The sequence below is a fragment of the Hordeum vulgare genome, chromosome 1H, assembly GCF_904849725.1.
Source record: "Hordeum vulgare subsp. vulgare chromosome 1H, MorexV3_pseudomolecules_assembly, whole genome shotgun sequence".
Taxonomy (NCBI): Eukaryota; Viridiplantae; Streptophyta; class Magnoliopsida; order Poales; family Poaceae; genus Hordeum; species Hordeum vulgare.
In genome coordinates, this window is record NC_058518.1 from 22,187,440 (window position 1) to 22,208,929 (window position 21,490).

Sequence of the window (21,490 nt, forward strand, 5' to 3'; positions counted from 1 at the left end):
AATGCGGACTTGATCTTCGGCATGTTGAATAATATCCGGACCGAAGAGTGATCGTTCCCCAGTTCTGACCAATTCAGAGGAGTTCGACACCTTCGCCCATACAATACTTCGAAAGGGGCCATCTTCAGACTAGCTTGATAGCTATTGTTGTAAGAAAACTCGGCATACGGGAGAGATTCCTCCCATTTCTTACCGAAAGAAATGACACAAGCTCGAAGCATGTCCTCGAGAATTTGGTTGACTCGTTCAATTTGTCCCTGGGATTGAGGATGAAATGCAGTGCTGAAGGACAGATGAGTCCCCATAGCCTTCTGAAAACTTTCCCAGAATTTTGAAGTGAACAAGCTGCCACGGTCCGAACTGATTACCAACGGAATACCATGAAGTGAAACAACTCTTGACATATAAAGATCTGCCAGCTGACTAGCATTAATCGTTTCTTTGACGGCCAGGAAATGTGCAACTTTGGACAGTCGATCAATGACGACAAGAATAGCATCATTACCTTTCTGAGACCTGGGAAATCCAGTGACAAAGTCCATTTCAACGTGGTCCCATTTCCACTCGAGAATAGAGATAGGTTGCAGAGTTCCAGCAGGCTTTTGGTGTTCTGCTTTGATACGCTGGCATATATCACATTCTGCCACATAGAGTGCAATGTCTTGTTTCATATTGGGCCACCAGAATCTTTGCCGGATGTCTTGGTACATCTTGGTACTACCCGGGTGAATAGACAGTGGTGTGTCATGAGCTTCTTCCATCACCTTCCCAGTCATCCTGAGATTTTCCTCCTTATTTGGGACGAATAGGCGACCCTTGAAATACAAGGCGCCACCTTCATCAACAGTGAAAAAGGAGGGTTTACCCTTCACAATATAGCTCTTAATCCTGTCGACATCATCGTCAAAGTCTTGCAGATTCTTTATGGAGCTCACAAGATCTGGTTCAACCACTAGGTTACTGGGGGAACCCTGATTAACAACACGAAGGTTCATCTTTTGACACTCTTCAGGAGGGGGAACAAGGTAACCCTGAGGAACAATGTGGAGGTTCAGCTTACGGAATTCCTCTTGCAGACGATCGTGAACCTGATGAACCTGAAGGTGGTTGCAGTATGACTTGCGACTCAAGGCATCAGCCATTACGTTAGCCTTGCCAGGGGTATATGATATACTACAGTCAAAATCTGCTATACGCTCCATCCATCTTTGTTGACGCAGGTTCAGCTCCGGTTGAGTGAACAAGTACTTCAAACTTTGATGGTCGGTGTAGATTTCACAGCATTACCGACAAGGTATTGTCGCCGTTCCTTCAATGCATGAATGACTGCGGCAAGCTCGAGGTCATGAACTGGGTAGTTCTCTTCATGAGCACGCAGTTGACGTGAAGCATACGCGATCACCTTGCGATCCTGCATTAGGACACAACCTATTCCTTGACGAGAAGCATCACAGTATATGACGAAATCCCTTTTCGTATCTGGAGGAGCAAGTACTGGAGCGGACGTCAGTTTGTCCTTGAGTGCCTGGAAACTTTCCTGACATTTATCAGTCCATTCATACTTAACACCTTTGTGAAGCAGGTTGGTTAAGAGCTTTGCAATCTTGGAGAAGTTCTCGACGAATCGACGGCAATAGCTGGCGAGTCCGAGAAAACTTCTGACTTGCTTGACATTCTTCGGGGGAGTCCAGCCAAGAATAGCTTGAATTCGTTCGGGGTTGACCGCAATACCATCCTTGGAAATCACATGACCAAGGTAAGTCACTTCGTCTAGCCAGAACTCACATTTGGAATACTTCGCATAGAGTTTATGCTCCCGAAGCTTATCCAGTACAAGACGAAGATGTTCAGCATGCTCTTCTTTGTTCTTCGAAAACACCAGAATATCATCCAGATATACCACGACAAATTTGTCGAGGTAGTCCATGAATATATAATTCATCAGTCGCGAGAAGGTTACCGGTGCATTGGTTAAGCCGAAGGACATGACGGTGTACTCGTATGATCCATATCGAGTAACAAAGGCGGTCTTTGGAATATCCTCCTTGCGAACACGGATCTGGTGGTATCCCAATCTCAAGTCGAGCTTAGAGAAAACGGTGGAACCAGCAAGTTGATCATACAAATCATTTATCCGAGGGAGAGGATATTTGTTCTGAATAGTGGCCTGGTTGATAGGACGATAGTCTTGAACCAATCGATTTGTCCCATCCTTCTTCTTAACAAAGAGAGAAGGTGCTCCCCAAGTAGAGGAACTCGGACGGATGAAACCCAGACGGAGCGAGTTGTCAATTTCTTGCTTAAGTTCAAGGAGTTCATGTGGTGGCATTTTATAAGGACGCTTGGCAATAGGAGTGGTACCGGGTACCAAGTCAATGAAAAACTCGACAGCTCGAGCAGGGGGAATCCCCGGAAGTTCTTCTGGAAAGACATCTGAAATTCTCGGACCACTGGTATGTTTTCAATCCCTTCCAGAGGCGACGCATTTAATGCATTCAAAGCATACAGCCGTGCCTCAGCATTACGGACGAGATGCGCATGGTAGCTTATTACTTCATCTGAAGGGTGTAGGAGGTGGACGGTCTTGGTGGCACAAACGATCGATGCCGTATGAGCTTTCAACCAGTCCATCCCCAATATGAGATCAATGTTGGATGACTTTAGTAGGATGGGGTTGGCAAGGAATTCTAATCCTTCAATTTCAACTGGAACATGGGGGCAAACCACAGAGGTTCGGCATTCGCCCCCAGGGGTGTTTACCACTATCGGGATGTTCATCTCTTCGCTCCTAATGTCATGCATGTATGCAAAATTTTCCGACATAAAGGAATGCGATGCTCCTGTATCAAACAATACAGAAGCAGGTACTGAGTTAACGAGAAGTGTACCCATCACGGTAGCAGGCTGGTCTTGAGCTTGACCCATATCAATGTTGTTGGCCTGACCACGAACTTAAGCAGGCTTAGTGTTGAAGTTGCGGTTCTGGTTGTTGCCACTGCCAGTTGCGGGAAGTGCCAGCTGATTCGGATTCTGCCTGCAGTCTCTAGCACGGTGACCTGGATGGCCACACTTGAAGCACAACCCGTCCTCAGGACAGGAAGGAGGAACTCGAGGCGGTGGGGCTGGAAGCCTCGGCTGCCTAGGCGGTGGAGGAGGCAGGCGAGGTGCAGCATAGGACGGCCTCGGAGTAGGAGCAGGTGCATGGTACATGTTGTTGGGAATCCAGATCTTCCGCTTCTGTGCAGATGAGCCCAAAGATGAGCCCATGTCACGGTTGCGCTTGTTGTTATCTTTGTATTCCTGCAGACCAGTCTCGACCTGAATAGCCTTGTTCACGAGGGTGGCGAAATCAGCATAGTCCTGAACGAGGAGTGTCAGCTTGATATCAAGGTGGAGGCCTTCACAGAACTTCTCCTGCCTGCATGCATCAGTCGCAATGTCTTCTTCAGCATAGCGAGATAATTCCAGAAATTCCCGCTGATAAGCATCCACAGTCTTGTTGCCCTGGACCAAGTTGGGGAACTCACGCTTCTTCCGGTCCATGATTCCCTGGGGAATGTATCGAGCACGGAAAGCAGCCTTGAACTCTGCCCAAGTGATGATAGTTCCATCGGGCTGAGAGCGCCTGTGGCTGTCCCACCATTGAGCAGCGGGACCCTTCAGAAAGTAGGCGGCAAAGTTGACATAGCTCGCTAGGGGCACATTGGCAGACTCCAGCTCGTAAGAAATGTCACGGAGCCAGTCATCAGCATCTAGAGGCTGAGTTGAGCTGCGGTAGATCGCAGGGTTGAGACGGCAGAAGTCTTGCAGTGTCACGCCTTGCGGTTGGTTCATGTTCGGCCTTTGGAACTGATCCATGAGCCCTTGCATAAACTGGCGGTTCAGCTCAAACTGTTGGATCATCCCCGCCATATACTCAGGAGGCGGGGGTGGTGCATCGTTGGCAGGGCCACGCGGGCGGCCAGCTGGTCTAACCATCCTGTTAAATTTTTAGCAGGGGTAGTTTAGCTTAAAGTAATTGAAAGGCATCGCACGCATTCATGAAGTAATTAAGCATTATGAAAGGGAAATGCGATAGATACTCCATAGTAGTAGAGTTCGACATACAGACCCATACACAAGTTCGATTACAGACTAACGATTACAAATTCGAAATTTGGCGATAGCCCGGACGCATTAGACGATACCCTGGACTCACTAGGCGGCGCGCACGCACACGGTGGAAGAGTACCACAACGAGATGTAGCGATAAGGCTACATCAGCGTCGGAGAGGATGAACGAATCCTGGTAGCTGGCGGTGATAGAAGGTAGGGACAGGACCCTGTGTCCCGTTGTGACTCTAGTGATGGTACCGCATCCAGTCGAGCAGCTGAGGTCCAAGTGCAGGGGTTCTACCCCCAACATGTGTCCACTCGAGAGCTGATGGTAGCTCTGTCCTGCTCGGCTCGCGGATGCGCATAGGGGGAACCCTCGGACAGTGTGATGGCTGCAGCTCTGTCAACGCGTCATAAAGACGAGAGCGCGTAGCATACAGCTCCACAGTCAGAGCTCGGAAGGCACGATCCATTGCCTCAGTGTACTGCACCAGAATCCGCACGTCGTAGCGACGCGTCACGTAGGGGGCGCAGACAGCGACGTAGGAACGGAAACTGCGCTCCCGAACGTCAGAAGCGTAGGCAGTGAGATCAGACCCAGTCTCATCCCCAGCGGGAGCATGCGGGATGTATCTGAAAGGGCTCTCCTCCAGGTGAGGGTACGCTCCACGGAGACGGGTGATGGCGATGTAGGCCGCATCATGGACGGCCATCTCAACCGACACTCCAATACCACAGAACACGTGGCGCTCGAGGGTCTCGCCGCCCCTCTGGTCGAAGATGCGAACCTCATCCTGGTACTGGTACTGGTTGTACTCGCGGAAATCCTCGAACACAGTGTACTCGGGGTACCAGCGATATCCCAGCCTGGTCAGGAGATCGACCAAAATGGCCGGGAACCCAGTCGTCTCGGTGGCCTGTGTCAGGCGCATGTGATGTCTTGCGGGACGCATCTGAAAATAAGATTGACGGATGTCAATGACAGTGTGTGTAATACATATTCAGGAGAAAAAGAGTAGATAGTCCAGCGCTCCGGATCGATGTGATTCGAGAACCTAATGTTAGAGTTGGTAAAATCTTTGACCCGAAAGAGAAGAGAAAGTAGAGCCCAGAGTATAGGAAAGGAGTAAAAGATACTAATACCACCCAATTGAGATGTGGGCCCGTAAGCCACAACATCAGTGTTAGTAAAGTTTTTCAAACACTAGACTCAACTTCGGCCAAGGAGTTGGAAAGGGGGCTACCTACAGGCAGTTGGCTCTGATACCAACTTGTGACGCCCTCGGCTTAATCGTACGCTAACCATACACGCAAATGCGTACGATCAAACCCAAGGACTCACGGGAAGATATCACAACACAACTCTAGACACAAATAAAATAACATCAGCTTCATATTACAAGCCAGGGGCCTCGAGGGCTAGAATACGAAAGCTCGATAAACACACGAGTCAGCGGAAGCAACAAATATCTGAGTACAGACATAAACATGGGGTGCCTTAGAGAAGGCTAGCACAAAAGATACAACGATCGAACGAGGCGAGGCCTCCTGCCTGGGAACCTCCTAACTACTCCTGATCATCAGCGGCCTCCACCTAGTAGTAGGCACCGTCGGGGGTAGCAGTTGTCGGCGGCGGGGACCTCCATCTCCTGGGCTCCAACATCTGGTCGCAGCAAACGGATCAAGGGGACAAGGGGGGAGCAAAGCAGCGGTGAGTACTCATCCAAAGTACTCGCAAGTCTTACATCAAAACTATTCTAATTATGCATTAGTATCAAAGAAGGGGGTTACAGGTGGACTGACTGCAGCAATGCGAGAATAGAGAGAGAAGGCCTAGTCCTATCGAAGACTAGCATCTTCAGGGTCTTGAAGCAATAGACGAGAGTAGAACACGGGTAAAACATTAATAATCATATTGTTGCAGCAATATTAAAGGTGAGGTCACGCCTAAGGATCCTCCCTCGACTCCCTGAGAGGAAGCAATCCCGAGGCAAACTAATTCCAGTTAAGTAACAATTGTAGTTGTATAAGATCGGGGCACAACTCCAAGTCGTCCTCTAACCGTGGACACGGCTATCCGAATAGTTAATTTTCATCCCTGCAGGGGTGCACCACATGTCCCGTCATGCTCGATAACACTCTGGCCGGACATACTTTTCTGGGTCCTATCCGGCCTCGGAATATCGACACGTCGCAGCCCCACCTAAGACTAATCAGAGAGGCCAGCCCGCCGGTCTAAATCCTAAGCACAAAGGGTTCGTGGGCCCAGTTCCCCTTCACGCTCCTGCACGTGGCATGGGCGGCCGACGTCAGTCCTAGCATCCCTTAATCACAAGCGCGATGCATCTCGGGACCACTCGGGCGCGCGCCGCTACATTACTGGCATCTGAAAAGCTTCGGCTGATACCGCGACGCCGAGTACCCATAATTCTTCCCGCGAAGCCGGTTAGTGCGAAAAGGTCTCCGACCAACCCAGATCAAATACCCAAATCCATTAACATTTTAATTAGGCCATCAACACAGTCTCACGGGAATCCACCCGTCTTACAACTAATCACCAAAGATCCCAGTAACATGGTCGAGTAACTGTGTGGTTGTAACATCGGGAGGAATCCGAGGTATCACCCTCGTTGGATTCCGAACGATGTACCCGTCAAGGTGGGCTTAGAGGAATCACCCTCGGGGGTCCCACACTCGCGGGGTGGCACGACAGAGACGTCATCGGGAATGGTGAAAGAGGAATCACCCTCGATAACCACGACCGACTAGCTATACTACAGAGATATCATCAGGAGTACTTAGCGAGGTGTCACCCTCGGTACCCGATAGTATCCCTATAGCGTCGTACAACGAAGGGGGTGAATGTGCTGTGTCGGGTCTGGCTCGTCGATCAGAGATCGAGATTGAAAACAAGCGGGGCAACTGAACTACGGGGTCGGAGGGGATGACTGCTCCACCTATACTAAGCATATTAAGGATACACGACTGAAAGCAGTAGTTCATCAAAAACAGGCTATGCATCAGATATAGGAGCTACCTACAACAGTAGCAAAATACTAATGCAAGCAGTAGGAAGAAATACATAGGCGATATAGGAATGATCAAGGGGAGTTTGCTTGCCTTGCTGCTCTGCGGCAAAGGACTGATCGACAGGGTCGTAGATGTACCCAGCAGCAACGTCAGTCTCGGGGTCTAACGGTAAGAAGAGGGGGAAGAAACAATAAATAATAGCACCGATGCAACACAAAGCATGACATGGAAAGATGCAGGCTAGACATGAGCTAACGCAGGAACATCCGTCATAGACGGGTCGGAAGAATATCTGACGATATTTTTCCGGGTCTCGGGCTACTACCGGTTATACTGGAAACGATGGAAAAGTTCCATGTTTGCTATGCTAGGGACGCGTGACAGACGAATGGACCGTGTATCCGGGTTCGTCTCGCTTTGCTGATCAACTTTCATGTTGAAATTATTTTGATCTGACTTACGGATTATTTAATATTAATTTTCAAAGTTTTATTAATTATTTAGGAATTAAAAACAGATTTAGCTATTTTAATAAAATCCCATTATGACATCATCGCGATGTCATGCTGACATCAACATTTGACTGGTCAACTCACCAGTGGGTCCCGAACATCATAGGCACAAGTTTTATTTAAGATTAAATATTAATTAATCAGATTAATTTAGTGGGGGACCCACGTGTCATACTCTAATTATGTTAATTAATTATTCTAATTAACAGATTAACTTATATATTTATTTAACTAATTCATTAACTCATTAATTAATTATTATATCTATTTATTTATTTATTTAATAAAAACATTATTTTTATAATTTATATTAACTATCGCGTGGGGCCTCCCTGTCATAGACAGCGGGTGCGTTGGCCCCACCGCTAAGTGACCTAAGGCCATTTACTCATTTCATTAATCACAAATACATAACCATACACATGTCGTATTTCTCCACATGCCTATATACGCAAATACTTACATAAATACGGGTATCAAATACATACATACATACATACCGAATACAACATTTGTTTTTTCTTTATTTTCTCTCAAAACTCTCATCTCCCTCTCTGTCAACAGACAACACAGAAACAACTCTCTGCTCACTCAACATAGAAGAACCAAATGTTCAATCCTTCCTACCGAAGTCTACCGTCGACGGATCGGGGTCCCGTTTGCCGGAACGGAACCAGGGCGGCGAGGAGAACGACATGGTGGGAGGAGCCCGAAGAGGGGCTCACCGACGTTGACGGGAGGGGCCGGTGAAGCCGGAGTTCGCGGGAAGGGGTGGAGGAGACGGCATGGAGGCGGACGAGGCGGTGACGGTGACGGTGACGGCGCGGTTCCGGTGAGGACGCTGGTGATGGTGGTGACGTGCCGGAGTTGGTGAAGGGGGCCGGCCGACGGTGGAGGTCCGAGGTGGCCGGGGCCCCTGCCGGCGGGGTGGAGGCCGAGGGGGCGCGGCTCGCCGGCGAGAAGGAGGAGGCCGAGGGGCTCGCCGGCCGGGATTAGGGGGGCGACGGGAGGGGAACCGAGGGAGAGGGCAGGGGGGATCGGGCGGTGGAGTGGGGATCCGAGGGGAGGGGCGACGGGGGAGCTCGCCGGTGGGAGGAGAGGGGCCGACGGGGGAGAGGCCGCCGGCGGGAGGGCCTGGGAGGGAGGAGGCGAGGTGGGAGAGGAGGGCTCGTGGGGGTGGGGGTCACGGGAGAGAGAGGGAGTTACGGGAGAGAGAGGGGAAGCGTGGGGGGTGTGGCGACGCTAAGGGGAGGGAGAGGGAGCGAGCCAGGGGGCTAGGGTTGAGCGGGAGGGGGCGCGGGGGCCTGGCCGGTTGGGCCTCTTGGCCCAGCCAGGCCAGGGGGTGGGGGGGCTTCTTTTTTTTTCTTTCCTATTTATTTTACTAACTGATTTTTCTTTTTAAATACTTTCTTTTATTATACTTCTTTTTTTTACAATTTATTATACATACTTTTAATTCTCTCTTTCATATACATATTCTTTTAATATTTAACATGAATTTATAAAATACTTTTCTTTTGTTTTCAAATTTTGGATCCGGACAAACTCGAATCAATGCGGGTCTGAGATGGGAATTCGATGACGTGGCATCATTAGCGGTTGATCACTGTAGCTTAATTACAATAATTATTGTTGCAAAAGTCGAGGATGTCACATTTAAATTCTTTCCTATGTTGGAAATTCTTATCAAGTCTTCTTGTTGTCATTTATCTCTGTTCTATCAGAGTGCTGAAGATATCTTAGAGTTTCTTGTTTTCAATTCTTTCAATTATTTCGAGTGCCTCACCACATCTAATTTTCATTTGTACCAGTGCTATATCTCTCTTTCGGAGCAATCTTTTCAACGGTGGTTTCTTTGAGTGGGCCCATAACCCACAGGTTCTTCCCAGGATCTTATCTGGCTCTTCTAATCTTTCATGGAGATCTTTAATTCTTTTAAATTTGACGTAAGCATGAATTTCATCAATCATATTCCTCCTTCAAGATCAATTCGAATTGTTTCTCATCTTTGGCTCAACCTTTCATTCTTCATTATTCCGGAGTGTCTCAGTAGTTCTTGGTGGTGTTCTTCTCATCATTCTCTCCATTGGAGATTGAAGGAGTGTTTTTGTCAAATCTTGGTCCATTCTCTAGGAGATTCATCATTTTAGCTTTGTGGCATCACCTTGAATTGTTCCAATCATGAGAAATCCCGTTCTTGCTATCCAGTGCATTTCATATTCGTTTCATTCTTGATCCTCCGAAGGCCATCATTTCAGAAGATTCTTCGTTCTCAGCTTTCAGCTTTCGTTCTCATAATCTTCTCAATTGTTGTCTCTTCGTTCGTCTCTTTGTTATTCCGGCACCTTGTTCAGTTTTCTGTTAGGTGGCTCATGATCTTTTCATTTTCATGTATCTCCATTCATTCTTGTTATATCCCCATTCAATCCAATTCTTACCGGTGTCTCCTTCAAGACTTCTTCAAGTTTGTGCTCATATATCTCCTCAATCATTTCTAGAAGAATAAGTGGTACGCTAAATCCGTTGCTTGTCATCAATTAAACTTGATGAAGGAGAAGCATAACATAATTCTTATTCTTGTTCATAGTGATCTGAATTCTTCTTCTGGAGTGGCTCATGATATCAATTCTTTGTCTCAAGATGTTCTTCAAGATTCTTGTGGTAGTAGTTTTCATTTTCTTCCTTGTTCTTTTCTCGCCAAGATCTAGTTTCTATTGTTTGTAACGGAGGCTTTGTGATGTTGCTCTCTTCAATCTATCATCTTGTTCCGACAAGATCATGTTGGTCCCTTGTTCAATTTAGTTGTTTGTTGTGAATCTTGCCTAGTTCTCCTATCTTATCGAATTATTATTTCCCTTTTCCTACCGAAGTGCTCCTGAAATTTTGATTGAATTCTTGCTTGTTTCTCATATCATTCCTCATCGCTTTGCAATCTTCAAGGATCGTTGGTTTCACTCGTTTGTCAAAGAAGCGACTAAGTTGTACCTCTTTCTTTCTCATCCTCTGCCCCTTTCATTCTTGGATCTCGGGTCGAGATCCTCTTGTAGTGCCCGTGGTTATGTGGCAACATGGAAACTTTGTTTAACACTGGTTCTAGATAACTTGAAGTAAACTTAATTAAAATATGCCAACTGAGTGCGTAACTGTGATTGTCTCTTTCATGAGCTCCTTCTTCGATCGAGGACACGGTGGGGTAATGTTTGACGTAAGTAGGTGTTCAGGATCATTCATTTGATCATCAGTAGTCCACGTCCGCTATGCGTAGATCACCCCCTCTTTATTCTTGTACTCGTAAGTTAGCCACCTCATATAATGCTTAATCGCCTGCTGCAGCCTCACCACTTAACCTTACCTCACCCATTAAGCTTTGCTAGTCTTGATACCTTTGGAAATGAGATTGCTGAGTCCCCTGTGGCTCACAGATTACTACAACACCAGTTGCAGGTACAAGTAAAGGTTACTTGACGCGAGCGCGTTGATTGTTCATTTGGAGTTGCTTCTTCTTCCTCTTCCTCATCGATCTAGGATGGGTTCCAGGCCGGCAGCCTGGGATAGCAAGGATGGACGTCGTTTTCTTTTCTCGTTTGTTTTTCGTCCGTAGTCGGACCCTGCTCTTCTTCGTGATGTTTATGTAATGTACTGATGATACTCTGATGTAGCTTCTGGCGAGTGTAAGCCAATTCCATATATCTCATCTTTTCCGTACATGTACTTGTAACGATATCCATTCTTGCAAAACGACGAGATTCGTTTCTATCCGTGTGGAGGCCCTCGTGACTAAATAAGGATAGGATCGCATCTTGGGTGTTACAGGCACCATATTCATCCAGATCTCAAGTCTGTGTATTTACAAGAGGAATCTCCTAGTACTCTATTTCTCGCCCTCCAAACGAGGTATGAATAGCAGAAGGCAGTAGTTATGCGAGAACCACTCCATGATTGGACTCATCTCCGCCTTCAGGATTTCAAGTCCATTAGTGAGTACAATCATGTTGTTCATAAGATATGTTCCAAACTGCATTTTTTGAGAAGGAACCTACTCACGGGGAGAAGATAGAAAAAATTGTTTCTACTATGCTCCCTTCAGACATGATCCTCCAACAGCAATACCGTGCTCGTAAATACACTGTCTATTTCGAGCTTATTCACATGTTACTTGAGGCTAAAAAGCATGATGAGCTACTCGCTAAGAATGACTCTCAGCGCCCGGTGGGGGCACAACCTTTACCTGAAGTTCATCTGAATGTCGTGAATAGACCAAAGTATAATCGTATCTTTCGGGGTAAACAATCCAATTTCGAGCACAAGAGAAAGCGCAATGGGAACAGAAAATTCAGAAACTCACGCAAGGGAAAGGGCAGTGCAAAGCCCAAGTTTAATAAATCTAAGCTTTCCAACAAGTGTGGATGCCACACGCATTCTACCGAAAAGTGCTCAATGCCCAAGCATGTGGTTATGATGTACCACCAATCTCAGGGACGCAAAGCACCTCAAGGGAAAAAGGTTTGAAGCCAACTTCAACCATCATACGCATATCGCAAATGGAGCTGGCGATTCGCACGATGTTCCTCCCGAACCGAGCAACGCCATGATTCCTTATCCTCTTGAGGACCCTGCTGAAACGGAGGCCATGTTGCTTGAGTACACGTCAAACAATATTTTTGGCGACTTTGACTAGTCCCTCGATCTCCTTAGTGATCTACTTAATTATGTCCATTTGTGATGATTGTAATAATAACATAAGTTTGTTGTTGTCTTCGTACTATATTGTATCAGCACATTTGATATAATAAGATTGTATTCTATCTATTAACATAAGGTTTTCTTATTGAAAATTCTTTTGTTTTATATAGTTTTTTACGGGAACAATTCGATGGAAGAGGAATTATGCCTTGTGGACAGTGGTACCACAAACTCCATACTGAGTGAGATGAAATATTTCCGAACACCGAAAAAATGAATGGAGATAATTGATACGTCTCCAACGTATCTATAATTTTTGATTGTTCCATGCTATTATATTATCAACTTGGGATGTCTTATATGCATTTATATGCCATTTTATATCATTTTTGGGACTAACTTATTAACTTAGTGCCTAGTGCCACTTTCTGTTTTTTCCGCGTTTTTGACCTTTTTCAGAAAAAAGAATATTAAAGGGAGACCAAACGGAATAAAACATGTGGGTGATTTTTTCCATAACAGAAGATACCCAGAAGACTTGAGAACCAAGGCAGGAGGTCTCGTGGGTGGTCACGAGCCCCCTAGGCGCGCCCTAGGGGGGCTGCCCCTAGCAGGCTCGTGGGCCCCCTTGCCTCCTCTGCCCTACCTCTTTCGCCTATAAATTGCCCAAAATCCCGAAACCTCCAGAGAGAGCCACGAAAATACTTTTCCGCCGCCGCAAGCTTCTGTCTCGGCGAGATCCCATCTGGGGACCGTTCTGGTGCCCTACCGGAGGGGGATTCGGACACGGAGGGCTTCTTCATCAACACCATTGCCTCTCCGATGATGCGTGAGTAGTTCACCACAGACCTTCGGGTCCATAGCTAGTAGCTAGATGGCTTCTTCTCTCTCTTGGATCTTCAATACAAAGTTCTCCATGATCTTGATGGAGATCTATCCGATGTAACTTTATTTTGCGGTGTGTTTGTCGAGATCTGATGAATTGTGGATTTATGATCAGATTATCTATGAATATTATTTGAGTCTCCTCTCATTTCTTATATGCATGATTTCGTATCCTTGTAATTCTCTTCAAGTTATGGGTTTCGTTTGTCCAACTTGATCTATAATTCTTGCAATGAGAGAAGTGTTTGGTTTTGGATTCATACCGTGCGGTGTCCTCACCTAGTGACAGAAGGGGTAGAGAGGCACGCATCATGTTGTTGCCATCAAGGGTAAAAATATGGTGTTTATATCATATTGCATGAATTTATCCCTCTACATCATGTCATCTTGCTTAAGGCGTTACTCTGTTTTTTTATGAACTTAATACACTAGATGCATGCTGGATAGAGGTCGATGTGTCGAGTAATAGTAGTAGATGTAGAAAGTATCATTCTACTTGTATCGGACGTGATGCCTATATGTATGATCATTGACTTAGACATCGTCATGACTTTGCGCAATTCTATCAATTGCTCGACAATAATTCGTTCACCCACCGTAATATTTGCTATCATGAGAGAAGCCTCTAGTGAACACTATGTCCACTGGGTCTATTTTACACATCATATATTCAGATCTACATACAAAAATACCAAAAATACCTTTCTGCACTTTTACTTATTTACCTTTTATCACTATCAGATCTCACGTTGCAAGTAATTGTGAAGGGATTGACAACCCCTTTATGGCGTTGGGTGCAAGTTTGTTTGTTTTTGCGGAGGTGCATTGGTGCCTCATCTTGATACTCCTATTGGATTGATACCTTGGTTCTCAAACTAAGGGAAATACTTATCTCTTCTTTCCTGCATCACCCTTTCCTCTTCAAGGGAAAAACCAACGCAAGCTGAAGAAGTAGCAAGAAGAATTTCTGGCACCGTTGCCGGGGAGTATTCAAGTGAAGCATATCTGCCAAGTACCTATCGCAAACTCATCTCTTGCATTTACATTATTTGCCATTTGCCTCTCGTTTTCCTCTCCCCCACTTCTAAAAAACAAAATTTACAAAAACATTTGCCTTTTTCGTTCACCCTTTCTTTTGCTTGCTTTCTGTTTGCTTGTGTGGGTTAGTCTACTTATCCTTATGGCTAGCCCTATCGCTACGATCGTTACTCCCGAGAGAGAAGTTCTCAATTTTAAACAAAATGAGGGAGAAAACTTAAAAGATGCTTGGTATAGAATTTGCAATGCTCAGAATAGATCTACTCGTAAGCAATCTACTACCGTTCTACTTCGCAATTTTTATGTGGGTATTTCCCCTTGGAATAGGTATGTTCTTGACACCATCTTAGGCGGAAATTTCTTGGGTATCCATACCATTGATTCTTATGGTGCTTTAATAAATTTGGTAGGCTCACCCCCACTCACGGTTAATGGAACTACTTTAACTTTGGAACATGTGATGCGTAGGTTGGATATTATTGAAAATAAAGTTGCTACGATAGAACTCATTGAAAATTTGGATAAAAAGATCCACAATCAAATCACTCAATATGGATCCAAGGTGGGAATGACTTTGAAAATTTTAAAGGAGAAGGAACCCATAGTTAATGAAAAACTAGATCATGATTCCGCTAGAATTGGCAAACTAGAGGATGTTATAACCAACTTGGGTTCCGCTTTTGCTGCTGTTCAGAACACTCCAAATTTTGCCCACAATAAGGCCAGTAAGCTTGTTTACGTTCCTAAAAACAATGGTGAACCATCTAGTAAGAGAGATGAAGATCTTAAAATGTTGAGTGTTCACCCTATGAGTGGTTTGAGCACTAAAGATGACGATACTTGATTCTATTGCCTTACGCCTAGCTAAGGGCGTTAAACGATAGTGCTTGTTGGGAGGCAACCCAATGAAAAAAATTATTTTTGGTTTTCACTTTCTGTTTTGTTGAGTCCACACCATCATGATTCTGTTATGATTGTGTTTTTATGTTTTAGTTAGTGTTTGTGCCAAGTAGAACCTTTATGATTAGTTTTGGTGATAGTTGTATAATCATGCTGAAAAAAGACAGAAACTTTGTGCTCTCGAAATTATTTTTAATCCCTATCCAGAAAGAGCTTTTGAGTTGATTCTTTTTGCTGCTGATTGATATGAAAATTTCCCTAATTTTCATAGTTGTTCAGAATTTTTGGGATATCAGAGGTATACGAAATATAGATATTGCTACAGATTGTTCTATTTTTGACAGATTATGTTTTTCTTGTGTTGATTACTTATTTTGATGAAACTATGGTTAGTGTCGGGGGTACGAGCCATGGAAACGTGATAATACAGTAATATAACATCAATCTAAATGGAAATAAAGTTTACTACAGTACCTAAAAAGTTGGTGGTTTGTTTTTCTATGCTAATGATATCACGAGTTTCTGTTGAAGTTTTGTGTTGTGAAGTTATCAAGTTTTGGGTGATGTTCTTATGGACAATGGAATAAAGATTGGAAAGATCCTAAGCTTGGGGATGCTCAAGACATCCCAAGCCAAATTCAAGGACGCCAAAAAGCCTAAGCTTTGGGATGCCCCGGGAAGGCATCCCCTCTTTCGTCTTCAATCCATCGTTAACGTTACTTGGAGCTATATTTTTATTTACCACATGATATGTGTTTTTCTTGGAGCGTCATGTATTATAGGAGTCTTTGCTTTTTGTTTTATCAGAATCATCCTTCTGCACACCTTTTTGAGAGGGACATGCACTCATCGTGAATTTGTTAGAATACTCAATGAGCTTCACTTATATCTTTTGAGCTAGATAATTTTGCTCTAGTGCTTCACTTAAATCTTTTTAGAGCACGACGATGTCATATTTTGTAGAAATAAAAACTCTCGAACTTCACTTATATCATTTTGAGAGTGCTCTCTCTAAGTAACTTGGTAATTGGCGTGTGCTATGAAATTAGTCCTAAATATGATAGACATCCAAAGAGGATACAATAAAAACTTTCATATTCAAGTGCATTGATTAGTAAGAGAAGTTTGATTCCTCACAATTAGTTTTGAGATTTGGATATGGTAATATTAGAGTTATGTTAGTAGGGTGTTGTGAATCTAGAAATACTTGTGTTGAGGTTAGTGATTCCCGTAGCATGCACGTATGGTGAACCGCTATGTTAGGAAGTCGGGGCATAATTGATTTATTGATTGTCATCCTTTGTGTGGCGGTCGGGATCGCGCGATGGTTAACACCTACCAACCCTTCCCCTAGGAGTATGCGTTTAGCACTTTGTTTCGATTAGTAATAAAACTTTCACAATAAGCATATGAGTTCTTCATGACTAATGTGAGTCCATGGTATAGATGCACTATCACCTTCCACCATTGTTAGCCTCTCTAGTGCCGCGCAACTTTCGCCGGTGCACAAACCCACCATATACCTTCCTCAAAACAGCCACCATACCTACCTATTATGGCATTTTCATAGCCATTCCGAGATATATTGCCATGCAACTTCCACCGTTCCGTCTCATGACATGTGCCGTCATTTTCATATTGCCATTGCATGATCGTAAGATAGCTAGCGAGATGTTTCAACGTCATACGCTAAGCTAGATCGTTGCACATCCCGTTACACTGCCGGAGGCATTTCATATAGAGTCATTTTTGTTCTAAGTATTGAGTTGTAAGTAAATAAAAGTGTGATGATCATCATTATTAGAGCATTGTCCCATGTGAGGAAAAAAAAAGAGGCCAAAGATGCCCACCAAAAAAATGAAATGGAAAAAAAGAGGCCGAAGAGTCCAAACAAAAAAATGATGAGAGAAAAAGAGGGAAGGGACAATGCTACTATCTTTTTCCACACTTGTGCTTCAAAATAGCACCATGTTCTTCATGATAGAGAGTCTCTTGTTTTGTCACTTTCATGTACTAGTGGGAATTTTCATTATATAACTTGGCTTGTATATTCCAATGATGGGCTTCCACAAAATTGCCCTAGGTCTTCGTGAGCAAGCAAGTTGGGTGCACACCCACTAGTTTTCTTTTTGAGCTTTCATACACTTATAGCTCTAGTGCGTCCGTTGCATGGCAATCCCTACTCATTCACATTGATATCTATTGATGGGCATCTCCATAGCCCATTGATACGCCGAGTTGATGTGACCATCTCCTCTTTTTTACCTCACAACCTCCACCACACTCTATTCCACCTATAGTGCTATATCCATGGCTCACGCTCATTTATTGTGTGAGAGTTAAAAAAGTTTGAGAAAGTAAGAGTGCGAAAACAATTACTTGGCCAATACCGGGGTTGTGCATGATTTAAATTCGTCGTGTGGAAATGATGGAGCATAGCCAGACTATATGATTTTATAGGGATAACTTTCTTTGGCCTTGTTATTTCAAAATTTCATGATTACTTTGCTAGTATGCTTGAAGTATTATTGTTTTCATGTCAATATTAAACTATTGTTTTGAATCTTTCGGATCTGAACATTCATGCCACAAGAAAGAAGTTACAAAGAACAAATGTGTTAGGTAGCATTCCACATCAAAAATTCGGTGTTTATCACTTCCCTACTCGAGGACGAGCAAGAGTTAAGCTTGGGGATACTTGATATGTCTCCAACGTATCTATAATTTTTAATTGTTCCATGCTATTATATTATCAACTTGGGATGTCTTATATGCATTTATATGCCATTTTATATCATTTTTGGGACTAACCTATTAACTCAGTGCCTAGTGCCAGTTTCTGTTTTTTCCGTGTTTTTGACCTTTTTCAGGAAAGAATATTAAACGGAGTCCAAACGGAATAAAACCCGCGGGATGATTTTTTCCATAACAGAAGATACCCAGAAGACTTGAGAACCAAGGCAGGAGGTCTCGTGGGAGGTCACGAGCCCCCTAGGCGCGCCCAAGGGGGGGCGCGCCTAGCAGGATCGTGGGCACCCCTTGCCTCCTCTGCCCTACCACTTTCGCCTATAAATTCCCCAAAATCCTGAAACCTCTAGAGAGAGCCACGAAAATACTTTTCCACCACTGCAAGCTTCTGTCTACGCGAGATCCCATCTGGGGACCGTTCTGGTGCCCTACCGGAGGGGGATTCGAACACGGAGGGCTTCTTCATCAACACCATTGCCTCTCCGATGCTGCGTGAGTAGTTCACCACAGACCTTCGGGTCCATAGCTAGTAGCTAGATGGCTTCTTCTCTCTCTTGGATCTTCAATACAAACTTCTCCATGATCTTCATGGAGATCTATCTGATGTAACTTTATTTTGCGGTGTGTTTGTCAAGATCCGATGAATTGTGGATTTATGACCAGATTATCTATGAATATTATTTGAGTCTCCTCTCATTTCTTATATGCATGATTTCGTATCCTTGTAATTCTCTTCGAGTTATGGGTTTCGTTTGGCCAACTTGATCTATAATTCTTGCAATGGGAGAAGTGCTTGGTTTTGGGTTCATACCGTGCGGTGTCCTCACCTAGTGACAGAAGGGGTAGCGAGGCACGCATCGTGTTGTTGCCATCAAGGGTAAAAAGATGGGGTTTATATCATATTGCATGAATTTATCCCTCTACATCATGTCATCTTGCTTAAGGCGTTACTCTGTTTGTTATGAACTTAATACACTAGATGCATCCTGGATAGAGGTCGATGTGTGGAGTAATAGTAGTAGATGTAGAAAGTATCGGTCTGCTTGTCTCGGACGTGATGCCTATATGTATGATCATTGCCTTAGATATCGTCGTGACTTTGCGCGATTCTATTAATTGCTCGACAGTAATTCGTTCACCCACCGTAATACTTGCTATCATGAGAGAAGCCTCTAGTGAACACTATGGCCCCCGGGTCCATTTTACACATCATATATTCAGATGTACATACAAAAATACCTTGCTGCACTTTTACTTATTTACCTTTTATCACTATCAGATCTCACGTTGCAAGTAATCGTGAAGGGATTGACAACCCCTTTATCGCGTTGGGTGCAAGTTTGTTTGTTTTTGCACCGGTGCATTGGTGCCTCATCTTGATACTCCTATTGGATTGATACCTTGGTTCTCAAACTGAGGGAAATACTTATCTCTACTTTGCTGCATCACCCTTTCCTCTTCAAGGGAAAAACCAACACAAGCTCAAGAAGTAGCAAGAAGAATTTCTGGCGCCGTTGCCGGGGAGTATTCAAGTGAAGCATATCTGCCAAGTACCTATCGCAAACTCATCTCTTGCATTTACATTATTTGCCATTTGCCTCTCGTTTTCCTCTCCCCCACTTCTAAAAAACAAAATTTACAAAAACATTTGCCTTTTTCGTTCACCCTTTCTTTTGCTTGCTTTCTGTTTGCTTGTGTGGGTTAGTCTACTTATCCTTATGGCTAGCCCTATCGCTACGATCGTTACTCCCGAGAGAGAAGTTCTCAATTTTAAACAAAATGAGGGAGAAAACTTAAAAGATGCTTGGTATAGAATTTGCAATGCTCAGAATAGATCTACTCGTAAGCAATCTACTACCGTTCTACTTCGCAATTTTTATGTGGGTATTTCCCCTTGGAATAGGTATGTTCTTGACACCATCTTAGGCGGAAATTTCTTGGGTATCCATACCATTGATTCTTATGGTGCTTTAATAAATTTGGTAGGCTCACCCCCACTCACGGTTAATGGAACTACTTTAACTTTGGAACATGTGATGCGTAGGTTGGATATTATTGAAAATAAAGTTGCTACGATAGAACTCATTGAAAATTTGGATAAAAAGATCCACAATCAAATCACTCAATATGGATCCAAGGTGGGAATGACTTTGAAAATTTTAAAGGAGAAGGAACCCATAGTTAATGAAAAACTAGATCATGATTCCGCTAGAATTGGCAAACTAGAGGATGTTATAACCAACTTGGGTTCCGCTTTTGCTGCTGTTCAGAACACTCCAAATTTTGCCCACAATAAGGCCAGTAAGCTTGTTTACGTTCCTAAAAACAATGGTGAACCATCTAGTAAGAGAGATGAAGATCTTAAAATGTTGAGTGTTCACCCTATGAGTGGTTTGAGCACTAAAGATGACGATACTTGATTCTATTGCCTTACGCCTAGCTAAGGGCGTTAAACGATAGTGCTTGTTGGGAGGCAACCCAATGAAAAAAATTATTTTTGGTTTTCACTTTCTGTTTTGTTGAGTCCACACCATCATGATTCTGTTATGATTGTGTTTTTATGTTTTAGTTAGTGTTTGTGCCAAGTAGAACCTTTATGATTAGTTTTGGTGATAGTTGTATAATCATGCTGAAAAAAGACAGAAACTTTGTGCTCTCGAAATTATTTTTAATCCCTATCCAGAAAGAGCTTTTGAGTTGATTCTTTTTGCTGCTGATTGATATGAAAATTTCCCTAATTTTCATAGTTGTTCAGAATTTTTGGGATATCAGAGGTATACGAAATATAGATATTGCTACAGATTGTTCTATTTTTGACAGATTATGTTTTTCTTGTGTTGATTACTTATTTTGATGAAACTATGGTTAGTGTCGGGGGTACGAGCCATGGAAACGTGATAATACAGTAATATAACATCAATCTAAATGGAAATAAAGTTTACTACAGTACCTAAAAAGTTGGTGGTTTGTTTTTCTATGCTAATGATATCACGAGTTTCTGTTGAAGTTTTGTGTTGTGAAGTTATCAAGTTTTGGGTGATGTTCTTATGGACAATGGAATAAAGATTGGAAAGATCCTAAGCTTGGGGATGCTCAAGACATCCCAAGCCAAATTCAAGGACGCCAAAAAGCCTAAGCTTTGGGATGCCCCGGGAAGGCATCCCCTCTTTCGTCTTCAATCCATCGTTAACGTTACTTGGAGCTATATTTTTATTTACCACATGATATGTGTTTTTCTTGGAGCGTCATGTATTATAGGAGTCTTTGCTTTTTGTTTTATCAGAATCATCCTTCTGCACACCTTTTTGAGAGGGACATGCACTCATCGTGAATTTGTTAGAATACTCAATGAGCTTCACTTATATCTTTTGAGCTAGATAATTTTGCTCTAGTGCTTCACTTAAATCTTTTTAGAGCACGACGATGTCATATTTTGTAGAAATAAAAACTCTCGAACTTCACTTATATCATTTTGAGAGTGCTCTCTCTAAGTAACTTGGTAATTGGCGTGTGCTATGAAATTAGTCCTAAATATGATAGACATCCAAAGAGGATACAATAAAAACTTTCATATTCAAGTGCATTGATTAGTAAGAGAA